Here is a 17,331-nt window from a genome sequence, read left to right on the forward strand (position 1 = left end):
CTTATCCAGGGGGCCGCCGGCGCGGGACCCAGGCATCTGCCCAGCAGCGAGAGGGCGGCGGCGGTCCTGCGCAGTGGCCTTCCCTGGGGCGCGGGCACCCCGACACTGCAGAGGGGGAACTGCGTCCTTGGCGGGGACAAGGACCCGGGAGGCTAAAATTGGGGCGCAGGCAGGGGCCCCGCTGCTGCTGGTGTCACCCGCCTCTCGCCCGACGCTTTGCGCCCAGAGCCGCCCTCATCCCCAGCCTGGTCCCGGCCGGGGTCCAGAGGCGGCGGAGCCCACTGGCCGGCCTCCTGCGCGGCCGCCCGGAAGACCCGGAGAAGTGGATTGCAGGGGGCGGCGGGGGTCAGGGGTCGAGTCCTTCGCGCCGGCAGGGGCTCCAGAGATCCGGGCTTTGCCGAGCGCCTGGCACTCGGGCCGGGCCGGGCGAGGCGGCTGGGAGCGCAGCCTGCAGGCTGGGCTGGCCCTTCGACGGCGGCGGGCGCTGGGCGGCGGGGTCCGGCGGCCGGAGGACAAAGGACCCGAGGTAAGATCGGCCGCCGGGAGCGGCCAGGGCTCGGCTGCGCGGGACGAACTCCGCTGGCCCCACCAAGCAGCTCCGGCGGGTCTGGGACGCGCGGCTGGCGCGGGACACTTTCCATCCCTGCCCCGGGGAAGGAGGTGGCTCAGCATGGAGCGAGTGTGGGGACCGGGGTGCTGGAGAGAAGTGGTGGTGGGGGGAACCAACCGAGAGAAGACACACAGAGGGGACAGGCAGGGACACATCGACTTGGCGCGCGCAAAGCGCTGGCGACCCGCTAGGCGCATGGTGAGCGCTCTGTAGGTGGGTGCTTTTAAAAATGACAGTGGTGGTGCTGGTGATCACTATTTCGGGAGTGTGTGCTCTGTGATTTAGAGAGGCTGTTTGGAGCCCGGGGTGGCAGCCACACCTCCCGCAGCACTTGGGACACGGGAGAAGATGGGAATAGGAGCGGCCCTGGGACAGGCTTTGAACAGAGACTTGGAGAGACTGGTTCAGGGAAGGGGGGCTTCGTAACTGGATCCCATTTGGGGACTTGGGAACAAAGGCTGCTACCCTGAAGTCCAAGAAGAGGTGTGTGTGTGTGTGTGTGTGTGTGTGTGTGTGTGTGTGGCCGCCAGGGCGTCGGCGGTGGCGGAGGGGTTGGGGGAGGCCAGGAGACCCGCCATTCACTCGGAAGGAAGCCAGACCATTTTGCTGTCATCGCTCTTTTGATCCTTGGTCATGAGGATCATGAGAAAAGAGGAAACACCTACTTTATATACTGACGCTTTTCTTTAATCAGCCTTTATTATAGAGGTCAGTGGTACTTCAGGCCTTGAAAGCGTTTTTATTATCGCTTTAAAACAATAAATGTGTAAATTTAACTTGAATAAACACTCTAATTCTCACTGAGAGCACTTTAATTTCTCATTTATTGGGGGGTGTTAGGCAAGCGGATTCTGAGCTTCCTCTTATATAAATGTCGGGTTCACTGGGGTCTAGTTTGCAGCACTCAAAAAAAAAAAAAAAGTTGCTAAGAGTTTTAAAGGTTGGTTAGATCCCACCCGCAACTGTTTTCTTAGGGTTTCTTCAATTTCTGGGCAGTTTTGTGACTTTGTTTATAACCAATCCATAGTTTCCAAAGCACTTTTTCCGAGTCCTCAGAAAAGTTTGTTTTGAGGAAACAGAACTAGATTTAAAATGTGAAGCAACCACATGAAACAAAGGTTAGGAGATGTTTCTCGGAGTCTTTTCTCAGGCTGAAATCTGTCTGGTTCTTTTAAAGTTCTCAGTGTGATCTGTGACATTCTCAGTCAGTCCCCAACAGCAGTGCACGAATGAGGTGTTCTGTTCTTCATTCTGGGACAAGTACTCTTTATGGAGCAAAAGGTGAGCATGGGTTGAAACTGCCTGCCTGCTTCTCCTTGCTTGTATTGCAGGTTGCTTATGTGGCTTAAAGTGTTTTACATTCATCACCAATACCTGAAATCTTTTACTGGACAGGTAATTTGAAGATATACCTTAAAAATATTGGTATTTTTGTTTTGCTATTTTTTAAAGGGGGAGTTTATAATCTCATAAAGCTGTTTAAAGGCTTCTATGCTGAATACAAAATCAATAGCTCTTTCTTTCATTTAGTGAGCAATTCACTGAGCTCTTGAGGCATTGTATGTGGCTGTTCTAGGACTGCCATTTTCTTTGACATTAGAAAACTCCCTTTTTTATGAACATTGTGGTCTAGTTTGGGGCTTCAACATTTGAATTATTTAAAGAGTCCAGATTCTTTTGAGGCAGTATCAAAGTAGAGCTAATAAAATATTAGAAAATCCAAATGGGAAGAAGATAGAGTGTGATGTAAAGAGAAAGGGCAAATCCCCCGCCTGGTGGCCCGAGCTCCATACCTAGACGTGGTAATCAAAATCAGAGAGATCAGGACATTGATAGCAAAGGCTGGAGTGTGGTCCTTTCCGATAGGGCGCTTGCTTAATGGTCTCTTGTTTCCCCTTCTGGCCTGATGTTACAGACTTGGGAAGGAAACCTTTTGGGGTTTTGTGTGGGCAGCCGATTATTAGGAATAACTGAGAGAGTAGCTCTTGGAACCCTGGGCTGACTATTCCCAAGGTCTGTGCACCTCTAATCCCTTCATAAAGACTCCAGATAGTTAATCCTCTCAGCTCATTCAATGCTTAATGGGTATTCTTGGCTTTTAGGTCGATTTCTAGATACATAGCTAAATTATAGTACTTTAAAGATAATTACACTGAAAAAATGTCAGGAGAAGGCTATGGTAGAAGCAACATCTATTTGTGACATAAAATTTCAGAATATGCAGAAGAGTTCAAAACCCCCAGAGATCCATGTATAATTACTGTGAACTCTTTGGCATATTTTTTTTTCCTGCTATAAAAATAAAATTCTTTATGCTTGTAAAAGTTGGTCAAGGTTGTAAATTGTATGAAATACAGTTTGCCACTTTCTATCTGTTTTTTCCATGTAATAGCTACATTAGGAATATTGCCGGTCATATTGTTTCTTCTTTATTGTCATTTAAGAGAATGATTTCATATTCTGTTGTGTGGACCAATTATAATTTAACTATTTCTACGGCAGATTGGTGGGCTTTTCCTATCTGTGCTTTTGATGTTGCTTCCGTTTTGATAAAGTGTCACTGGCCGATGGGAATGCACATTTCTAAAACCTGACTGCCCCTAGGAAGGGGCAGGAGGGGTCACGAAGCAGAGGGGGGTACCCCTCTCTTCACTCTGTGCATCTTGGTGGGTATACTTTTGCTTGCTTTTAATCATTTCTTATTCATCCTTGAAACACAGTAATTTGTATTTTATTTACCCCACCAAATTGTGGTTCTTGGGGACATAAATTTGTGTCCTAATTTTGTCTGAATTCTTATGGTGCCTTGCCAGGGCTCAGCCTGCTGCAGATGTGCACAGTCTGCTTTTGTTAGGGAGAGAAGCCTATTTCAGGACCTGCATAGAGAACCCAAGTCCTCCTAGAAGTGTGCAATTCAAATCTTGGTCCAGCCGATTCTGGGACTTTTCACTATGGGGAATTTCCAGCACATACAGGGGTGGAAGGATTAGTATCATTACCCAGTTCAACGATTAACCACATTTGGTCAATTTTCTTTCCTCCATCTCCTGTCTTCCCACACCACCCACCTGCTGGATTACTCTGAAGAAAGTTCAAGACATTATATCATGACATATCTCTGGGGATTGTGATCACTGTCACCTCAGAATCCAGTGAGAAGGGAGTGTCTTTGGGGGCTCAGCAGGTGGGTTGGCAGGAGACTGTGTCATACAGAGGCCCATGCCCTGCACTTAGGACCCTGCCTGACTTTTTTACTTTATCCTTGAAAGAGCTGCTGCTCCACTACAGACTCAGGTTGTCATCTGTCCCTTGGGGAAGTTGGCCTATGCCATCTCTGAGCTTCCCTCTAACTGTAAGTTTGTTGAAGCATAGACTCTTAGTCTACTGTGATGCTTCTCAACTTGTCGTACTTGGGGGCTGGGGATGTGGCTCAGTGTTAGATGCTTACCCAGCACATGTGAGACTCTGAGTTCAATCCCATTATATTCAATCTCAAATAGTAGTTTTTTGCCCGGCAGCAGCAACATTGCCAGGGAACTTACACTAAATGCAGATTCTCAGGCCCACGCCCAGCCCTACTCAGAAACTTTGGGGCTGGTCAGTAGACACACCCAGGTGTCTCTGATGAAGATCAAGTTTGAAAACCATGAGTCAGTGAAGGTAGCCGAGGTGTGTATAAGCTCTTATGAAAATAAAAGCAGAGACAAAACCTGAAAATTGCATATTTACCTGCTATCCAGTTTTGTATGTCAATCTGATGTTAGAATTCTCCCCTTTGACAGGGGACTTTAGTTAATCAGGGGTGTCTTTGACAGTGACTTTTGTTAATCATGAGTTCTGATTGACGGTTAACGTGTTCTTGACACATAATGATTTGGGAAAGAGATTATTCAATATAATCTTTCTGAACTGGGACATATGTAGGCAATTTTCATTCAAATTAAAAAGATGGAGAAGCACTTTGTGTGACACACCACATTTGTGATGACATTTATTGGTTTAATGCCTTATCTCCCCTACTTCACAGGAAGTACCATGAAGGATCAGGTTGCTTGTCTGCCATCATATCCCAGCACCCAGCACCACGCAGGCCCTAGTAGGTGCTCAGCAAATACTTGATGCACGATGAGCTTTTGTTCCTTAGATAACTTATGAAACTCTGGATAAAACAGCCAAGCTTAATACTGGTAGAAACAGAAGAGAGAACAATGAAGGGTTTTGCTCTCAGGCCAAGAGACCATTTGGTTTTATATTTGTCAAATAACAATATTAGGTACTTAGACGTGTTGACCCTGAGAAGAAATGAAAGGCGCTCCTGCAGGGAGAGGAATTCCTTGCTTCATAACTGACTCCTGTTCTAGGCCCTGCACCTGAAGATCAGCTCAGTTATCCTTAGCGCCACCAGTGCCTCTGAGCATCTACCACATGAAAGTGGTGCCGGGCCACCCTCTCCTTTCAGCCCAGCAAAGTGGTATTGTTGTTCCCATTCTGTGGATGAGGAGCAGACTCCAAGTGGCTTGTTGGGGCTGAACAGCATAGAAAATGTTGGAACTGTCAAGGAAAAAAATTACCTACCACCTAGAGGCGTGGTGCTGTGAAGAGTGAGCTCAGAGCTAATCGTGGATTTTGCTTCTAGCTGTTTGACTGAGGGAAAGTTAATTCAGCTACCCAAACCTCCACTTTGTCACCTGACACTGACAATAATAATTTCTCATCATTGTCTTGAGTACGTTGTCCACGAGAGGTGTTCTTGACACGCAGTCAGTACAGGAGGAATCCCAGGGACCTCCCCTTCAGTTCCTGGGAGCGAGACTGCAGGATCTTAGCAGCTTTCTCCTGGTTCACAGCTCAGGTGCCATTTTGCCTGAATTTTTTCCTTACAGGACTTAACTCCAAATATAGTCACCCTGGGGGTTAGGGCTTCAGCTTATGGATTTTGACACAACATTGTCCATGATGCTCCAAGATTGCCTCTGACAGCCCCTGAGGTGAGCACTCTTGGTTTTGGAGGTCACAGAGGACTGGTTTGCAAGATTGCCAGCTATTCTTCCTGAAGTTGGTAAGATCGGAGCACATGCAGGTGACACACGGGTTGTTGGTGACCTTTTTCTGCCTGGCACAGGAACTGGGTATGTTCGCATCACTGCACCAGCCCAGAGCATGCGTGTTGTATGGGTGAGCTTTCCGTTGCTGTGGCAAATACCTCAGAAAATCACCTTCCAGGGAGGAAAGGCTTATTTGAACTCATGGTTTCAGAGGTTTCAGTTCATGGTTGGTTGGTTCAACTGGGGCCTGGGGTGACAGGGGACATCATGGCAGCGGTAGTATACGGTGAAGGAAGCTGTTCAGCCCATGCTGGCTGGAAGCAGAGAGAGGGAAGGAGGGAAGGTCCTGGGTTCCAATATCTCCTTCAGGGATGTGCCCCGAAAAGACCTGGCTTCCTTCCACGAGGCTGCACCTTCTCGGTTTTCCACCACCTCCCAGTAGCGCTGCAGGCGAGTGACCAGGCCTTTGGCACGAACTGTCCTTGAGGCCTGGCCTTCGAAGTGCTTTCACAGTCTTCCACAACTCCTGCTCAGGTGCCGTGATGGCTGCTCTGGGTCATTCTGTGACCTTGGGGGAGAGGATCCGTCTCCCTGCTCCCTGACCTGACACCGATGATCTGCATGAAGAACTGGGCCTGTAATGTCATCTGCTTCTCTCCACTTCTCTTTCCTTGGAGATGTTCCTGAGAAGCAAGTGCTTTGAGCATCCGGCTGGGAATCTGGTCAGTGGTTTTGCAAAACTGGCTTCTGTCATTTGTTAAATTGCTATTTAACAAATTTCACAGCCTTAGAATGCAAAGACTGGGGACACACATTTTACAGGTGTGTAAGCAGGCTTTGAGATTTGCTAGCTAGGATGGAATCATGTGGACTCGCCATGTTTTTAGGTCAAAATGATAGCATATTGGCAACTTCATATGATTTAACTTAATACTTTTATCATACAACACAAGTTTTTTTTTTTCCATAAAGATTTTTGAAAAATGGTCCCCCAAAATATTCTTATTTTTTTTCTAACCCAACTATTCCCTAAAACACACATTAAAAATGTACGACCCTCAACGACTGAGTGAAACCCTCAACAACTTAGTGAGACCCTTTCTCAGAATAAAAAATAAAAAGCACTGGGAATTAGCTATGTGGTAAAGCCCCTGTGTTCAATCCTCAGTAAGGAAGAAAAAAAGTTGGAGTCATGTACTGTTTCAAGCACCTCAAGCAAAACTCACTTGGTCCTCACAGCAACTGGACAGTGTTTTAATCACCCACGTTTTGCAGAGGGGAAGACAGGCCCAGAGGGTTAAGTAGCTTGCCCAAGGCCACACCCAGGAAGTGGTAGGACCAGAATTTGGACCCAGGCTGTTCAGGCCTGGAGTCTGAGCTCTTAGCCTGGGGTGCAGCTGGTCAGGACAGGATCGCAGCAGGGTTTTCAGCACTGAGGAATGTGGGCGAGTGGGGACAGGAGGACAGAGAATTACGCGCACCATCATGAGGCTGTGAGGCTCTGGGTACTGCTCAGGTGGTTTCCACCACAGCCCTGTGATGCTCCTGGGGATGAAAACCAGGGTCTGAGAGGCACGTGGCCTGGTGGCTCTCACAGTTCTGTGTCTGATTGTGCTGCTGTCCTTCCTCACCTCTGTACACTTCCCTGTCCTTCTGCCCCTCACACGGTGGAGGAGCCGCTGGGACTTCTCTGAGGAGTCCACGGGTCCAACCTGTCTCTTCCGCCCAGAATCTCCCAACCTCCTGGTCTCACTCTAGGTCAGCTGCTGGGCTCAGCTTTGGGGGCTGCACGTGGCTCCTGGGTTGGGGCCGGGGTCGCCAGCCGGGTCTTCTTTCAATGATTTGATCACCATGGAATGCAACACAAATGCCTGGCTAGGATCTGAAGCCCCGGGTTTGTGCTTCTCTGGGGTCATTTGCATGAGTGAAAAGGAGGCTCAGACCTGGCCCTGGATGCGCTGTCTGATCTCCATTACTGTTGTGGAGAGCTCGCCAATTCCCAGGGAGGCTCTCATAGGGAGACAATGGCGAGGAGCAGCAGCCTCCCACCCCCATCCCCGGGCTCTGAAGAAGTCAGTGAGCAAGGTCTGGAGGATGCTCTGCTGTCCAGGTAGTGCTGTGTTAGGGCAGGCGGCCAGCAAGTGGAATATATATATATATTTTTAAATGCTGACCTTTGTTACTTATTTCCTAGTTTGTATTAAAATTTTAATTTTGAGACAGTTGTAGATTCATGTGCAGTTATAAGAACTAATATGGAGATCTTGTGGACCCTCTGCTCAGCTTCTCTGAAAGGTAACTTCTTGCAAAAATATCATACAGTAACAAACCTTGATCCAGTCAAGATACAGAATGGTTCCATCTCAACAATCTCTTCTGTAGCCACAGTTACCTCTCTTCCCCATCCTTGCCCCCCCCCCCCCATCATCGATCCGTTCTCTATTTCTGTAATTTTGTAAATTAAAAACTGTGTATAAATGAAACTAAAGAGTATGTGGGGGGCTGGGGATGTGGTTCAAACGGTAGCATGCTCGCCTGGCATGTGTGTAGCCCAGGTTCGATCCTCAGCACCATACAAACAAAGATGTTGTGTCCGCCAATAAATAAATAAATATTTTTTTAAAAAAGAGTATGTGACCCTTTGAGATTGCCCCCCCCCCATTACAATTTCCTGGAAATTCTTTAAAGTTGTTTGAATGTCAAAAGTTCATTCCTTTGCATTGTTGAGTAGTAGTTCATAGAGTAAATGTACCACTATCTATTTAATCATTGGCCTGTTGAAGGACAATCTGAGTTTTCCCAATTTCGGGCCATTATGATAAAGCTTGTATGAACACCTGTGTATAGGTTTCTGTGTAAGTATAAGTTTTAATTTCTTAAAAATTATGAAATTAGGATAAATAGTCAAGAAATCTGGTGATTTTATGTTTAATTTAAATTTTTTTTTTTTTGTACTGGAGATTGAACCCAGGGCCACTTTACCACTGAGCTATAGCACCAGCCCTTTTTGCTTTGTATTTTGAGGCAAGGTCTCACTAAGTTGCTGAGGCTGGCCTTGAACTTGTAATCCTCCTGCCTCAGCCTCCTGAGCCTCTGGGATTACAGGCATGCACCACTGCACCCAGCTGCCTGTTTAATTTTATAAGAAACTGTGAAACAGTTTTGCAGAGTGATGTACTGTTCTACACTCCCTCAGCAGAGTGTGAGGGTCCAGTTTCTCTGCATCTTTGACAACATTTGGTATTGCAATTATTTTTTTTTTTTGTTTTAGTCACTCTGACATGTATGCAGATATCTTTTTGTGGTTTTAACTTGTATTTTCCTTTTGATTAATGATGCTGCATATCTTTTCATGGTTTATGTGCTATATCTTTATCCTGTTTTGTAAAATGACTCTTCATGTCTTTTGCCCATTTTCTAGTTGGATTGTTTAAAAAAGTTTAAGTGCTATTTCTCTGTTGGATATGTGGTTTCCAAAGATTTTCCTGCATTTTATAATTTGCATTTCATCCTCTTAACAAGGTTTTTTTATAGGACAAAGCTTTTGAATTTTAGTGAAGTCTAGTTTATCAACTTTTTCTGGATTGTGTTTTTGATGTCAAATTTAAACATTTTTTTGACTAGTCCTACATAATGAAAATATTGCTGTTTTTAAAAAACATTTCATCATTTTGTTTTATGCCTGTAGATACCCAGTTGTTGTAGCACTGTTGTTGAACAGGCTCTCTGTCCTCCTGAATTGCTTTTACACTGATTGATTTTTAGATTTCAAGAATTGATGCCAGCCGCAGTGGTGCCTGGTAATACCAGCAGCTTGGGAGGCTGAAGCAGGAGGATCGAGAGTTCAGAGCCAGCCTCAGCAACTGAAGCCCTAAGCAATTCAGTGATATCCTATCTCTAAATAAAAATCTTTAAAAAAAGGGCTAGGGGTATGGCTCAGTGGATGAGGGACCCTGGGTTCAATCCCTGGTACCAAAAAAAAAAAAAAAAAAAAAAAAAAAAAGGGTGGACACAACAAGTGCTTTAAAGTTTGCATGATAAATTTGAGATGTTCATATAGCTGATTCCAGGCTTTAAGGGACCCAGAGGGACTGCTCAGCTTAGGGACACTGTGGGCCAGGACTGGCTGGCGCCTGGGTGGGGATTCGAGTGAGGTTGAGGTGAAACTCGGGCTGTGACTGGAGCCAGAGTTCCTGTGGAGTTCTGCTGCTGGCACACCTGGCAGTCTGCCTCCAAGGAGGGGTAATGACACTGGGTGTCCTGTGCCCGCCTTGGGCACAGTGACCTGCAGGGTGAAGTTGACCTTGTGGCTCTGTCGGCTACAGACCGTCCTGAACTGCTGGCTAATTTTAGCCATTGGCTCCTCTGGGGCCTTCCCTATCCCTGTGGGGCTCCAGGAGCCAGCTGTTTAAACACCCGTCAGTGAGACTCTACAAGTGTGGGTTTCCATATCTTTAAATTATCGTTAATATTTTCAAACGTTTTCTTACAGGAGAAAAAGTTAAAACATTAAGCAAAATTGATCCGTTATCCCCATTCCCTGAGCAATCCCTGCGGATGCAAAATTCTTGCTCCTGATGGTGGGGGGAAGATTGTCTTTTTTTGTTCATTTCATTGCAAAACTCCATTCTCACTCCCGTTGGGTCATGGAAACACAAAGCTGGTTTGGATAAAAACGAAACAAAACAAAACTTTTTTTCTCTCACTGGCTGAATCTGGAGAGAATTTTTGACACTGCTGACCAGGCAGCGAATGAGGCCTTTGTGTGCGGGTGCAGAGGTCAGGCTGGGAAGCCAGAGTCTCAGAAGGTGGGGAGCCCAGAGGCCACTGCGGCCAGCACCGGGAGAATGAGCTTTTGTTCCCACTGGTGGGCTGTGCAGGATGAGGGCGAGGACATCAAAGACAGGTCCACACACTGCTCTCTGGCCCTGTCCTTTGCCCTGCCTGTCTCCCTGTGGAGCTGGGGCAGGAGAGCTGGCCGACACCATGCTGTGAATTCCAGGCAGGAGCTGATCAATAATATTTGCATTAGGCATTTGCATCAGTCTCTCTGTTTTGTTCTGAGGAAAATTGATTCCCTTGTCTGATTAAAAGATCAAAAAGCATTTTTCTTCGTATTTAAAAAATTACATGTGTTAATTACAGAAAGCTTATAAAACAGGAAATATAAAAACAAAAAACTCCATCACCTGGAGCTAATGGTTGTTGGTGCATTTTTTTGGGGGAGGGGCCTTCCTATCTATTTACTGGACCACACATAATAAACAGTTTATAGAAAAGATATTTACTATGTAAACAATTCCCCTGTATGTTCGTGAGGAACCCTTATGTATGTCCTTACACTGTACACATTACACAAGTTTTGAAATCTGCAGATATCACTTAAAAAAATTGAAATGGTATTGTTGCCTTTTCCTGTTAGACAAGTATTCTTATTGGAGCACCTAAAATATTACAGATAAAATTATCAGTTTTGCTTATAGGAACTGTTCCAAAGTATGATTTAAGTGAGGTTGTTATTTCATTGGGTGAAATGGTTACAGGGACTGGAAAAACTAAACCACTAAGGATTATTCAGTTGTTGTTTAAAAAAATATTTTTGGTACTGGGGATGGAACCCAGGGCCTTGGCACATGCTAGGCAAGTGCTCTACCACTGAGCTACACCTGCAACGTCAGCATCAGTCAGTTTTAATGAGTAAGTAATGGGTGTCTTCCATCTTTATAGCAAGAAATGGTAAGACTTGTACCTACGCAGCCCTTCTAGGGAAGAAAGTCAGAGTAAGAGGACAGCAGAGGATAGAAGAAAGTGGAGAGATTATTGGCAAACAGCTGTTTGATGTCAAAGTTAGTGTGAGATAAAAGGAAGTTTAAGGTGGTTCATGCGATCCGCTTCTCTCCTCATTTTTATGTGTGACATGACCTCCACGTGAAGAAGGCCAGGGTCCCATCTCAGGGTCTTAGATCAGGCATTGACAACTGTCTAGTGCTGGCCACATTGCATCAGCCTTGAGTGTTAATCCACACACGCACCCCACTGCTTGCCCAGGCCTTGAAAGCAGGAATCAGGCTGCATCATCTGGGCACCTCGGGGGACCCGCGTGAGTCTGGTAGCCTCCCCGAATTGGCCAATGAGCATGTTTGATTTTTTTCCTATGAAAGGACATTGTCTGATTTAGCTGTGTTCCTTATTGACTTTGTATTTATTCATTTATGTCATGAGCTCTTTAAGTAAATTGTAGCAGCGGTGGTAGGGGGTGCAGAGGAGCACGCAGTGACCAAGAGGAGGCAGACGGCCTGCCTGACCCTGAGTGGGTGGTTACGGCGCAGCCCAGCAGAGATGCAAGATGCGTTTGAGTTCTCTTTTGTTATTGTACCTTGTAGATTTTGAAATGTGTCCAACTATAACCACACAGGAAGTGCCAGTTTCTTGCTAGGGTCTCGCTATGTTTTGCTTATTTTGAGGAATCAAGCCCTTAGCATTTTCTTTTTATTAATGTTGTGTTGAACCGACTCTTACTAGAATCTGAATTTCTTCTTAAGTTTCTAGAACTAGTCCAGCTTGAGGCCTTCCTCAGTTTATATATTTGCTCCCGTAGCAGGTTATCTGAATAAAGATAACTACTATAACTGTGATGAAAGTAATTATTAGAAATGTGGTACCAGACACGTACCTGGCACGTTGGGTCTGCATCCGATTTATGTGTAATTTTATCTGTAGCATTTTACGTAGTGATGTCACAGGTTGCATGGGTAGGTAATTTAGTTATTGTAAAGAGCCCTTCGGGTAAGTTTCATTACCTCTGATTCACTGTTGCGAAATGGGAGCTTGGAGAGCTTTGAGGGTCAGCCCTGCAGGAGGAAGAGCTGGAACGGGATTGGAGCTGCTGGTGCCGCTGGGCTGTCCACCCCCAGAGGGGCCAGAGTCACTGCTCATCTGGAAAGAAGGGACAAGAAGGAGGCTCCAGTGGAGGTGACTGCTAGAGGAAGACTTCTGGAGGGTTGAGAGGCCAGCGTCCGAGTTGTGTGGGGCTGGTGGACACCATCTTCTCATTTCAGTCCCCAGCTTGGACGGAACTGAAATGAGAAGATAGTGTGTTACGCAAGGCCTTACACAGAAATAGAAAGAAACGTTCCTGATACAGGTGAAGTCCCTTTGTCCAGAGGGGTACTGTCATGTGTGGCACCTGTAATCCCAGCGGCTTGGGAGGCTGAGGCAGGAAAATCAAAGTCAGCCTCAGCAACTTAGCAAGATCCTGTCTCAAAAAAAAAAAAAAAAAAAAGAAAGAAAAAAAGGCTGAGGGCTTGACTCAGTGGTTAAGCTCTGGATTCAATCCCTGGTACCAAAAATGAAAGAATGCGTGAATAAATAAATAAACAAATAAATAAATGGCATAGTTCATATTCACATTGTTGATAGGTTAAGTTCATTCGAGTGGAGCTCTGGTTTCCTGTGGTATCTTTTCCCCGAGTGATTGACATTTTGCTGGCTCCCTGTTTTGTAATGTTATGGCAAACATTGCTCCGAGCGTCCCCTCATTTCTCATTGTGTCCAAGCGGGGAGTTTTCAGGGGTCGGATTGCGGGCTGTGGTGTGTGTGATTTCCAGGCTCTTTAGTGGTGGAAGAGGCTCCTTCCTCCTCTCTGCTGCCCACGTGGAGACTGTTCGGTTGCTCTGTGTCTGCCACTCTCCAGATGTGCAGTGGTAGTTTGAACTTTGGTTACTGGTGAGACTGCACACCTCTGTTTTCCTTAGGATTAGCAGAGCAAGGTTACCTTCCTGTTCATAGGATGTTTGTATCCAGACTTTATGACGTTTCCATAATATTCCCCTCATCCTTTCTTTCTTTATTTTGAGATAGGGTCTTGCTGTGCTGCCCAGGCTGGCCTGGAGCTTGCCGTCCTCCTGCTCCAGTCTCTCCTGAGTACACAGGGCCACAGCACTACTTCTCCAAAGCATTTTAAATTGTGAGGCGCTTCCCACAACATAGATTCACTGAAGTGGTTTTAGCCTATTTATAAAGTTCTGCATCTGTCATCACCGTCTAACTCCAAGCATCCCCAGCACCCCCATGAACCCTGTGCCCGTTAGCAGGCGGTCTCTTGGCTCTTTCCTTAGCTGTCAGTTATCTGTTTGCTGTTCCTGTGGGTTGTGCATATTCTAGACATTTTATATATTTGTGTCTGGCTTCTTTTCACTTTTGTGTTTTCAAGGTTCATCTGTGTTGCAGCGAGTAGCAGGACTTTATTCCTTTTTCTGGCAGAATAACGTATCATTGCAAAGCTGTATCACATTTTGTTTCTCTCTCCGTTGGTCGATGGACATTGGTTGTTTCTGATTTCTGGCTGTGGATAGTTTTCATTCCTGTGCCAGACACAGCACTTAATGCTGCCTTGTTGACTCACAGCAACAACTGACAAGGTGGATGCTCTACACGCCCTGCAGAGATGAAACAGAGGCTCAGGGTAACGATGTTCTCTCCCAACCCAGATTTGATCATGCTTTTCCTATACTTAAAACCTCTTCTAACAGCTCCCCTTATATAGGCATGCACACCCCACTCCCACATACACACATGCACACAACTGCACACAGGTGTATGCACACACGTGCACAAACAGGTGTGTGTGTATGTGTCTATATCTCTTTGCATCTTGCTATATTCCAGGAATTGTTTTAAGCATATCAGATGCTTTAATTCATACGTTGTCTCAGAAATCTTACAATGTAAATATATGATTATCCATAATGTACAGTGAGGCTAAGAAAGGATAAGTAACTTGTTCAAAATTAATCTAAATGGCAGAAACGGGAATCCTACCTGGTTACAGAGGCTCCAGCCCTGGTGCTGTTGCTCACATGCCACAGTACCTCTTGCTGATCACCATGCCACAGTACCTCTTGCTGATCACCATGCCACAGTACCTCCTGCTGATCACCATGCCACAGTACCTCCTGCTGATCACTGTGCCACAGTACCTCCTGCTAAATGCAGTGGTGGGATTTCAACTCAGGTGTAATTGTATAGTACAAGCTCCATCACGGATCTGGGACTGATACCAGTTTTTACACATTTACCACATAAGTGCCTATCTATTGCTTTGAGTACTTAAGCTTTCCCCCTGATAAATGGCATAGTTTAGTTGGGTGTGGTGGGGCACACCTGTAATCCCAGCGGCTTTCATTATTATGTCAGAACAGTATTATAGCTGTTTAAAATGTTGGGAAAACAGGGAGCAGCTCTGCCACTGACTAGCTGTGCCAGTCAGGAAACTGAGCAAACAGAGCCTCAGTTTCCCCATATGTAAGAGAGGAATCATACCTGCCCCTGTGGGTTTTTCTGACCCTCAAATAATGTAAAATTTATGAAGTACTTGGCAGGTGGTAGATTTTTCAATAAAAAGGTCTCTCTCTTTTCATTTAGGAAACATACTTCTCTCTCAACAGTTGAGGCTCTCTGGTTACACAAAACAAGAAAAAGAAATGAAATAAAACCCCAGGTTAGCAGATCAGAAGAATAACATTTTCTTTCACTGCCAATAGGATACTTTCAATCAATTCTGTGTTTTTCCCCCTTCTGCTAATGATTTGTCAAGAACAAAAGAGGTACCAATCACCAAAATCAAGACTAGATCTACATTTAAACTTTTTAAGAAGAGGCAAACCTAGCAAAGCTCAGTCCAGTGTCATAAATTACAGTGGGGATGTTGGGTGACAAGGACAGCCAATGATGAGAAAATGATCACACACAGGAAGGTTCATGTCTACAGAAAAACTGTGCAACCCTGAAAAGTACAGAAACCACAAACCCACAGGAAATAAATGCTAATTAATTTTTAAATAGATGTGGACTATATAAGATGCATGCAAGAAAAGGCTGTAAAAGACTAGATAAAGTGATTGCTGATGTGTCATAATGGAGGTCAGCACTGGTGAGCTCTCGCTGGAGACGCAGGGCACAGACAGGTGGAGTGCGTTATTATGGTTCTGCAGGGACAGGGCTGGGGGTTGGAGTGCTTCAGTCAAGCACTGCTTCAGTCAAGCACTGCCTCCTGAGTACCTCCAGCTGAGACTCGTCCACGGGGACTGGGAGTCCCTGGTGAGTTTTTTAAGGTGATAGTCGCAATTGGCATTTCCATCATACTTTCTTCTAATACAACATTCGTAGCCTGTGAAAATCTGAGTGACCAAGAACTATTAGTGGGGTGACTTCCCTCTTCCTGCTCACCTACACCCCCTTATATGGAATCCCCACAGCCTTAGGCCTCCTAAAAATCCTCTTCTATATTTGCAGAGCTTTGCCCGTCTCTCTGTTCTCTTTGAAGCTTATTGTCCGTGCAATGACATTTGGGAGACAAATAGTGTTATCACAGGGGCCCTGACACAGGCAAGCCCCCCAGTCCTTGATGGGAGAGTAGGAAGCACACTTCTGTGACCCAAAGCACCTGGTGACAGGCACAGCTGGAGAAAAGCCAGGCAGTGTGCTGAGCACTCCGTGTGCAGGTTGCGAACCCAGAGAACCTCTCCATGAGGACTGCATTGGCTGTTTCTGGACGCACTGATGCAGCCTGGGGAGGTGAAGTGACAGGCACGAGAACACAGAGCCTGGAGTCTGGGGCTCAGGACCCTCGTCCTGTCCTGTTTCTACTTGTGCACGTGGAGCCTCTTCCCTCCCTTCACCCTCAGGTACTGCAGCTGTGTGGCCGGGTGCTGGGTAGATGTAAGCTGTGCTTCTAGAAGTTTCAGGATCAGATTTACCCACAAAAGCATCATTTTAAATACAAAGAATTCATGTTACTTTTCATGTTTTATATGAATCAATGAAAGAATATGTTGGTTTTGATACAAAATTATGTAGTAATTAAAAACTCATTTAACCTGGGAATTTTCAAAGGATATTCTCCTTCCCTGTATGCCAGTTTTGCGGAGTGGGTGTTACGATAAGCATTGGCATTTCCTCATGACAAGTCACGGGGATGATAACAACAATTACGGTCGGAACAGAAGCCACCCTGTGGTGTCCACCTGCTCTGGTCTAGGCACTGGGTCTGCCGCCCCTGTCTGGTATGGAGCACCAGCAGTGAACATACACGCCGAGTCTCACCACTTCAAAGACCTCCCCGGCTGCTGCAGTGCTGTGAAGAGGATGTCATCCTAAGGAATCCAGGGGTTATCTGCACAAGGTCCCCCCTCTCCAGGTGGCCTGCACTTCTCAGAGCACTTCCTCCTGTGGGGCTCGGAGTGCCCTGGGTCAGCTGTGGCCCAGCTGAGTCTGGCCCTCTGTGACCCGTTCTGTCCTGGGTCCCTGAGACCATGGACCTTGTTCTCTACCTGTTGCTGCTGTCACCACACTGACCTTGGAATAGGTGGGGAGAAGACCTTTTTTTTTTTTGACGATTCTGAGCCTTCCCTTCTATCTTTCCATTAAGCTCACCTAGACTGTGCTTTACAATAATGTATTAAATAAATTATCTCAGGACACAATTATAGCCCAGAACACATAAAACCATGTACGGGATAGGATGGTTTTCAGGGGCCCCTAGAGAGAGTCCAGCCATTCCCCTGATAGACCTCTGCTGTCTTCTGAGATGGTGGAGGGTAGACAACAACCTCTTCCCTGCCTTCCCGGCTGAGGCTGCAATCCCCTGAACCAATCCTTGATGGGGAGCCTCCTCTC

At 46.1% G+C, this 17,331-nt stretch overlaps 1 protein-coding gene across 1 annotated transcript in view; it reads left to right on the plus strand.

The window, feature by feature from the left end:
• Window positions 1-441: 441 nt before the first annotated feature.
• Window positions 442-17,331, plus strand: part of Greb1 (growth regulating estrogen receptor binding 1) — a 121,994-nt gene continuing 105,104 nt past the window's right edge. The window contains exon 1 of the mRNA XM_076832660.2: window positions 442-526. The gene's annotated coding sequence lies outside the window, so the exon portion shown is untranslated. The remainder of the gene's footprint in view (window positions 527-17,331) is intronic.

This window comes from Callospermophilus lateralis, chromosome 14, assembly GCF_048772815.1.
Source record: "Callospermophilus lateralis isolate mCalLat2 chromosome 14, mCalLat2.hap1, whole genome shotgun sequence".
NCBI classification, from domain to species: domain Eukaryota; kingdom Metazoa; phylum Chordata; class Mammalia; order Rodentia; family Sciuridae; genus Callospermophilus; species Callospermophilus lateralis.